The sequence below is a fragment of the Triticum urartu genome, chromosome 3 (genome assembly GCF_003073215.2).
Source record: "Triticum urartu cultivar G1812 chromosome 3, Tu2.1, whole genome shotgun sequence".
Lineage (NCBI taxonomy): Eukaryota > Viridiplantae > Streptophyta > Magnoliopsida > Poales > Poaceae > Triticum > Triticum urartu.
Window position 1 is genome coordinate 631,495,930 of NC_053024.1, and position 9,022 is coordinate 631,504,951.

At 51.6% G+C, this 9,022-nt stretch overlaps 1 pseudogene; it reads left to right on the forward strand.

Annotated features, from left to right (window-relative positions):
• The first annotated feature begins 320 nt into the window (after positions 1-320).
• On the forward strand, positions 321-2,428 carry LOC125547055 (annotated as a pseudogene).
• Positions 2,429-9,022: the final 6,594 nt, after the last annotated feature.

Consider the following 9,022-nt stretch of genomic DNA (forward strand, 5'->3'; position numbering starts at 1 on the left):
TAAAGTTATCATCCTCGTGTCACTGAATTTACCATAGAAAACATTTAAAATTGTCATATGTTCGTGTGACACGTGTAACATTTATCAGGTCCTAGAAATTTCTAAAAGTAGAAAGATATTATACCAAAACGAACACCGATCGACATGTATGTATATAAAGTAACAAAAGGGAAACATCCATGGAGTCGGTGGCGATTTCCTTGTGTGACGATCTCCTCCTCCTATTCCGCTCCCTATATATAAATGCCCAATCTATAGGGCTACACCACGATCGACTTCCACCATCTAGTGCGTCGTAACAAAACCGATGATCTGATCTCATGGCGACCCCAGGCCAGCGGTGCGCCGCCTGCTACAACACCATGACGTGTCAGGATGGCGCCTTCACGGCCGAGTGCGCCCATGTCTTCCACCCTCGCTGCGCCTCCGGCGCCCCCGCGTGCCCCTCCTGCTACGCGACGTGGCGCGCGACGCCCACCTTCACGCCGCTCCCGCTCTCCTACTCCCCCCTGCAGCCGCAGCCCGGCCGGATGCCGCTGCCCTTCCACGGCACCCGGTCGCGGTCCACGTGCGATATCTGCAAGGGCGCCGTCGCCGGCGCCACCTTCACCTCTGAGTGCGAGCACACGTTCCACCTCTCGTGCGTCATGGGGAGCGTGTGCCCGGTCTGCAACACGCGCTGGCCTTACCAGGTTTCTTCGTACCCCACCTTCCACCACTACGCTCCGCCGCCGGGGCCGGCGCTGTTCCCTCCCTTCATGCACCAGCCATCGCCCATGTATCTCCCTGACCGCGCCGTGTACGACGACGACGAGCCGGTGGAGCCTCCGGCGCAGGGGGCGCCGCTGGACGACTGGGATCTCGTCCACGACGCGGCCAACGGCGGAGGCAAGCTCGTCCTCGATGCCCACTGCGAGCACCCGGCCGTCGCCAGAGGCAAGCCGCACGAAAACTTCGTGGTGCTGGTCCATGCCAAGGCCCCTGTGCCGTCACCGCAGCGGCGGCGCAGACACGCGCGCCGCTCGACCTCGTCACCGTGCTCGACGTCAGCGGCAGCATGGCGGGACACAAGATCGCGCTGCTGAAGAAGGCTATGGAGTTCATCGTCGACCAGCTCGGCCCTGCTGACCGCCTCAGCGTCGTGGCATTCTCGACGGCCGCGCATCGGGTCATCCCGCTGACGCGCATGTCGGACGCCGGGAAGGTCAAGGCCAAGGACGCCGTGCAGTTACTCGAGGCTGAAGGTGGAACGAACATCCTCAAGGGCCTCACCGAGGCTGCCAAAGTGCTCGACGGCCGCCGGCACAAGAACGCCGTAGTCAGCGTCATCCTTCTCTCGGACGGCCAGGACACGTACAATCTCGATCTTGGAGGTTACGGTTACGGCTCATACCAGACAAATAACTACCGTAGTCTCGTGCCAAGCTCCTTGCTAAGCGGTGCCGGCCACCGATCGACGCCGATACACACCTTCGGCTTCGGCGTCGACCACGACTCGTCAGCCATGCACACGATCGCCGAGGAGACCGGCGGCACGTTCTCCTTCATCGAGGACGAGAAGGTGGTGCAAGACTCGTTCGCGCAGTGCATCGGCGGGCTCCTCTCCGTGGTCGTGCAGGAGGCGCTGATCAGCGTCAAGTGCGTGCACCCGGTGCGCGTCCGTGCAGTCAAGTCCGGCCGCTACGACGCCAGCATCGACGCGTACGGGCGCTCCGCCTCGGTGGACGTCGGCGAGCTCTACGCGGACGAGGAAAGGCGCTTTCTGCTCCTGGTGGACGTGCCGAGGGCCGGCGACGCGGACGACGTGACGCGGCTCGTGAAGGTGACATGCACCTACCGCGACACGGCGACCGGGCAGGTGCTGGACGTGGCCGGCGAGGACATAGCGGTGCAGAGGCCGGTGGAGCTGGCCAAGGACCAGCAGCCGTCCATGGACGTGGCGCGGAAGAAATTCCGCGTGGAAGCGACGGAGGACATCGCGGCGGCGCGCGCGGCCGCGGAGCGCGGCGAGTACGCGGAGGCCGCGAGGATACTGGAGCGCAGGCGGGAGGCGCTGGTGCCGGCGCTGGCGGACGACGCAAGGTGCAAGGCGCTGGTGGAGGAGCTGCGGGAGCTGAGCACCCGCGTGGCGAGCCGGCGGGAGTACGAGCAGTCGGGGTGCGCGTGCATCCTGACCGGCTACAGCTCCCACGCGCAGCAGCGCGCCGCGTCGGCCTTCGTGGCCGGTGCCGAGGGGTACGGCTGTCGCCAGCCGGGCGGGGCGGCTCCGGGCGCGGCGCCGTCGATTCTAGGTTTTGGCGCGGCCGGGGCGTATGCGACGCCGGCGATGCAGAGGATGGTTGGCGCGTCGAGGCAAATACGTGAGCAGCAGCAGCAGCAGCCGGCGACGTCCAAGAGGAAGAGCGGAAGCAATGGCGGTGCATACTAAAATCAGTGGATCCAAGTTTCGCCACTCAGTCTTCGACCTTCAGTATAGACTTATGTTCGGTGCACTTTTACTTACGTCTCATATTTATCGGATAGAAATATTTCGGTAGTCCAGTTATTGAGAACATAAATTGCAGACTTACAGTACTATATCGTCGAGTTATATTGTAGTTGAACTCGTATAATTTCGTGTAATGTGTGGCGTTAATATGTTGCACTTCTTTTTAGGGGAATATATATTTTGCAGTTAAGTACTATTGCTGGATATGCCTATTTTGGACTAGCTAAAACGATTTTCATAGAGTTTTGTAATTGTTTTTGTCTCTGGAATTGCACTCTCCATTCTTTTGTAATCGTTTTTGACCGAGAATGCAGAGGTCGGGGAATACCCTCCTTTCAAAAAAACTGAAAATTTAACTTACCGATGCAAGATCACCGTTACCATTATCAATGAGCATGCTCTTCGGCCGTCGAGGACAAAGCACATCTGTTCTTCACCTGCCCTCGTTTTGCGCCCATCTTTCACTCCGATCAGCGCTCTTCGGACATCTCCAATGGGCAATAGGCTGCCCGTCAACCCTTGCCTTTCATCCTCCTTCTAAGAGCTTTGCTACACCTGCAGGCAAAATCTAGAACTGTTATACATAAAAAACAGTAGAAAGCAGCAACCAACACTGATTAATATGTTAGTTCAAAAAAAATGTATCTAGAGTTGTACTTCCTCCGAGAAGTACTAAATCAGCAACATTTATTTTGGGATGAAGAAAGTATAAATGATAAATATAGCATGAACACTTAAAAATTTATAGATATGTTGAAAATCTATCTGCCACCGAATCTTGATTGACTCGTCCCCGTTCGCACAACACGTAGGCGCACCCCCTTGCACCCAAACCAACCGCTCTATTCGTTGACTCGGGGATTCGCCACATGCGTGAAGTCGAGCCTTGAAGCCATCCTAAATGTTCGAGTGAATAGCCCGGATACCGCATGGACATGAGAGAAAAAGCATCCAACACCCTCAAACTTAGCTCATATATGGATGGCCATATAGGTGTGTCTAGACGGGAGCTCCTATTTAGCGACCTATGTGGTGGAAATCAAACAATCGTGCACCCCCCGCCAGCGTGCTACACCTAAGTGGGCCGGGCATTGCATGTACCTTCTTTTTTTCCTATTGTTCCTTCTCTTTTTAATAAAATTCATAGAATGTCCAAGAATTGAAAATGGTTAATAAATTTCAAATAATGTTAATTTTTTTTGAAAAATGTTCGCAGATTCAAAAAAATCGTGACTTCCTAAAATGTTCATGATTTCAAAATTGTTTGCGATTTAAAAAACGTTCACAAATTCAAAAAAATCATCGAGTCTAAACAAATGTCCACGAATTTAAACAAAATGAGTTAAAAAATGTTCACAACTTTCAAAAAACATTTGTGAATTCAAATAATGTGCACTAATTTCAAAAACAAATCCTGAGATTGTAAAATGTTCACTAATTTCAAAAAAATGTTTACGGATTTAAAAATTCTTCATAAATTTCATTAAAAAATTGTCTCATTGAAAAATATTCACGACTTTCAAAAAATATTTGTGATTTTTTAAAAAGTGTTCACAATTTTTTTCAAAAAAATCTAAATTCGAAAATAATTCACAATATTTAATATTTTTCCACGGTTTCAAAACAGTACATGAATTCAAAAATTGTTTCATGATTTTAGTTAGTGATTTTTAAAAAGGAATAACCAGGGAAGAAAAATGAAAAATACAAAAGGGGAAAAGGAAAAACATAAAACATAAAAATTCCCCAAAAAGACTTGTTCGGGGACCAAAATCGGTGAGAAAAAACCGGAATGGGCCGGCCCATACAGAGGACAAGGCACACGGGGGGTAAGCGTTTGGTCGCCATTCCCTGTCATATGCGGGAAATAGGATTGTCTGGATAGGCATAGGCACGTCCACCATGTCGGCCCAGCCCATCTTGACCCACATGTCAACCACTCCCTTATCTACTTCAAAGGAAAAATGCCCGACCACATCGTCTCCCTTTACCCGTTGTTGACCATGTCCCACCCGCCCTACCCTTTTCCCCAACCTCGTCAGCCCGTTGTCGACTTGCCGCCTCCCGCCCACGCTGCTCTTGGCTGCCGCCTCCTTGGCCGAAAACGCCGCGTGGGAGGTCACCTCGGAGGGCCTCGTGTCTACCATCCGAGGTCACACCCGTGGCCGGTGTGAAATGGCGGACGAGGCCCAGGTTTTGTGTGTGTGCGTGTGGCCATGGATTGGCTGGAGATACTATTGTCTCTCTAACCATCCAACCACAGGTTGGTTCGCCACGCCTAACCCTTCTAGCAGCAATAGTAATTCTCATTTAGATGGTGACTGCAGGAAACAAAAAGAAAAATACTCGGTTGCAGTTAGACTAAATCTTCAAAAATGCATGAGCCGGCATATCATCTTTTTTTCGAGAGTACACAAATTGCATACCATAGCTTTATAGAAGAAGAGAATTGCAATACAAGACGACTACTGCTCGCTGCGAATAATGAGTGTAGCATGAACTCCACACCGGAGCTAGTCTGAAGACAACCACCAACGACAACATGACTACAAAGCAAAAGAGCTTTCCCAAAACCAAAAAAAACCTCGCTGCGTCTCGGGCGCCATCGGCCACCTTCGAAGAACAGCATCTTCATCGAGCATGCCTTGTCGACGCACCATCCCCCTTTTATGCCTAAAAGGAGGTGGCAAGAGCATGGCAGGACTCGATCCGCCCCGAGAAAGGCATCGTCTTGAATTCACATGCAATGGCCGTACATTGCCCCTCGGAAGATCAATCATGGACAACGGCGAACACCGGAGGAGTGCAACGTGGGACCTCCAAATCATATCTCCGAGCACGATGCTCCCAACAGAGGAACGACGTCGATGACGCCGCCATCGTGTTGATCCTGCACCGAATCTAGGCTTTCGCCCGGAGACACCTGCCATCACCAAGCGAGTGAGGGAGATGATGACACTTCTCGGCGACGCCTCCAAGGAGGGGATAACACCCGTGGGCGCCATCACCACCGGCCCGGTAAGAACCGGGCATGATTTTCATCCGTATCACCGCCCATTTCCACCCCTCCAAGGCTTTGGGGCAGCACCGTCCATGAAGCCTCACACCGCCGCCACCGCAACACCTTGCCAAAGAAGCCGCACCGCCGTGGTCCACCAACACTTTGCACAGCAGAGAGAGCCCGACACAAACATCACCACTAGCGCAGACTAGGATAGCAGCAACAACCTCGCTTCACCTCGGGCACGGGCAAGACCACCGCGCCGGCCGTCACCCACTGCAGGGACAACCACGCGAGGGAACCAACCCCTTCCCCAGATCGAGCCAGACTCATATCTGAGCCGCCCCATCTCACCCAACTCCAGCGCCAACTCTGTCGGAAGAGCACTATCGCCCGTCCACGGACGCGGAGGTGGCCAGCCGGTCGCTGTCCGCCAGGAACTCCTTCCTGGTTGGGCCTCCTCAGCGCCATGGACTCCATGGCTGTGGACACGCGCCGCCGCCACCAGCTTTGCTCCGGCACACACCTGCATCGCCTCCCTGCTGCCTATCTCGTCGGGATCCGCCGCTCCACCACGCCAGCGGGTTCGCCGAGCTCTTGCGCCGCCGGCCACACCACCACCACCGCAGCCCCGGAAACAGCCCGCCTCCGCGTGAAGATGGCCCATCGAGGAGCACCGCGAGCACCCGCCAGCTTCGACGGCCGGGGGGGGGGGGTTAGATCGAGGGCCTCTGGTTCTAGGGTTAGGGATCCTCCGGAGCTGCACGTGTGTGTGACCCGGGAGGAGAGTGAGCCGACATATCATCTTGAAATTGACGAAGTCGATACAGATGTCTTCGTTGACAGGAACGTTCCGTCCCGCTAAACACATATCGCCAAAAGACCTAAAATAAATCTAGAAAAAATGTGAGCGCCGATGTCAAGTCTATGACTTAAACCTGTTGGGAATATCGCTGTGCTCGTAACCATCCAACCAGTTTCTGATTCGCATTAAGATTGTTTAACTTGTCTGTTAGCCATGCTGAGCTTGTTTATCATTTTTTGTGTCATCACGTGTCAGTTCTAGCCTCTATTTTCTTGCATTATTGGTGAACTACATCTTTTCACGCGGATGATGCGTTGTATTTTGTGTTCTGCAAACATTTCCCGGCCCTGGACAATGCTTCGGTGCCTTAAGGCACCGAAGCTGCGTCCCCCGGCCCTGCTTCTTAGCTGAAAGTTGAGCCCTACATGACTACAAGTTACAACACCAGATTACAAGGGAAACCAAGAGAAGATATGATTATACTGATGTACTCCCTCCGATCCTTTTTAGTTCGCATATAAGATTTGTCTAAAGTCAAACCTCGTAAACTTTGACCAAATTTATAGAAAAAAATACAAACATTTAGAATGTGAAATGAATAACATTAGATGCATCATGACTTTATTTTTCATATTATATAAATTTAGCATTATAGATGTTAATATTTTTTTCATATAACTATGGTCAAACTTTACGAAGTTTGACTTCAGACAATCCTTATATGCACAGTAAAAAGGACCGGAGGGAGTAACAAGACAAGACACCGGAGCATAATAAAGTACACATGTGCGATGTGTCACACCAATTGTTCATGGTCACCACGCATCCCATTGTCTCCACCGCCATGGCCGAAGAGGCGGCCGGCAGCAAACAATAGCAACTTCAGGACCACATGCTATAGTCGTCCGCCCCGTACATTATTGTACAGTGACCCGCAAACCACACCCCCCTCTCGCCCCTGCGTAGTATATGCAAGGGTTTGCGGCTGAAATACGGGTCGAAACCATATCTGCCCGCCGCCGCAATTCCCAATCCCCCCCTCTTGATTTCTCGCCGTCGGCTACTTCAATTCCCCCTCTCCTCTCTCGATGTGGCACGGAATGTGGTCGGCGGGTCGCGGTGCCAGCGGTGGCGACGGCCCCGAGCGGAGGCGGACGTCACGGAGGCCGCCATCGTCGTGCGCTCTGCGCAAGAGGAGAAGGAGGCAGAGCAGCACCGTCCACGGGACGCCGACATCGACACAATCTTCCTCGAGCAGGGGATGGCAGCGGTGCAGGAGTTCACGACCAACATGGAAGAGTGGCGCTGCGTAGCCAAGAAGCAGGACGAGGTCTACGTTGACCTCGTCTCCGACGACGAGGACTGAGCTCCTCCGCCGCTGCAGGATCGCCGCCGCAATCCCCCCGGCTCCGGTGAGCCCAATTTTGTAATTAGGGTTACGGTGGCGCCTGCTACTATAAATATTAGTTGAAAAAAAATTCTACTTTGTATGACTTTTTAAGATGATCAAGTGCTAGTAGTTCTACTGAACTGGTTCAATTTCTTGCGCGAATGTGTGATTTCAAGTTTTGCGGGTTCATATTCGGTTCTTGTTCTATCACGGCTGTTTTCGGCCCCTATAAGAGTTCGTGATACAAAAGATCTGCTAGAGATGCTCTAAGGAGATGGATCCTTGCAGTATGAATTTAGGTGAACCGTTTGATGGATACTTGCAGAGCAGCCGAACAGATTACAATGAAGATGATCTGGTGATTTGTGCTCGCTCTAGCTGTACGACAAGTAGAGCATCTGTACAGCCACCAGATCAGGCTGATCAGCGGCCTTTTGGGTGATTGCTCGGCGTATGCATTTCTTGAATACGCCTAACACACGCATGCAGGAGTACGTATAATGCGCACACACGCCTAACACACCCGACGTAGTACGTCTTTTGACGAGCAATGGTACATCCCCTACTGAAGCTTACGTTAAGTTTTACTACGTAGATAACCAGGCGCCAACCTGTGATTGGGAAATTGGGAATAGGGGACTCGGGGCCCACACCCCTAGAAATCAGAAATCAGAGGTGGGTGGGGGGGAGGGGGGATGTGGTGAAGAAAAGTTAGATACGGCTTCGTAACTCGTTCGTACATGTAGAATTACTGCTTTCTAGAGAGTACAATATGGACTTTGCTAGACGTACGGAGTTTTACGGCGATTTACAGGTTGCTTAACATTGATTGGCTGGCACATACATACGGGTACATTCTACTACCTCTCTTTCAGTTCACAGGGCGTGAGCGTACCCTTAGATCGTCAATTTGACCAACCTAATACAAATTATATATTATAAAAAATATACCAACATAAACTTCAGAGTTTCTATTTTCAAATGGTATAATTTTTATGTTATATAGTTTATATTAGGATGATAAAATTGACAATCTAAATATACGCGTAGGACTTGTAAAGTGAAACGAAGATAGTACAGGTTTTTACATGTTGAGGACTGCGCGTTCTTCTAATTGGCCCTCTCTGATTTCCATCAATGGACCCGTGCGTCTTAATCAATTCCCGACCAATCAATGTTAAGCAACCTGTAAATCCCCCGTAAAACTCCGTACGTCTAGCAAAGTCCTAATATATAAACACGACGCGCACACTTGCCAGAAGACCGAGCCCAATCACAAAGTACTCCAGCCCGTTTCCTTCTCACGTGTACGAGAACCAGCAAGCGTAGATACATACC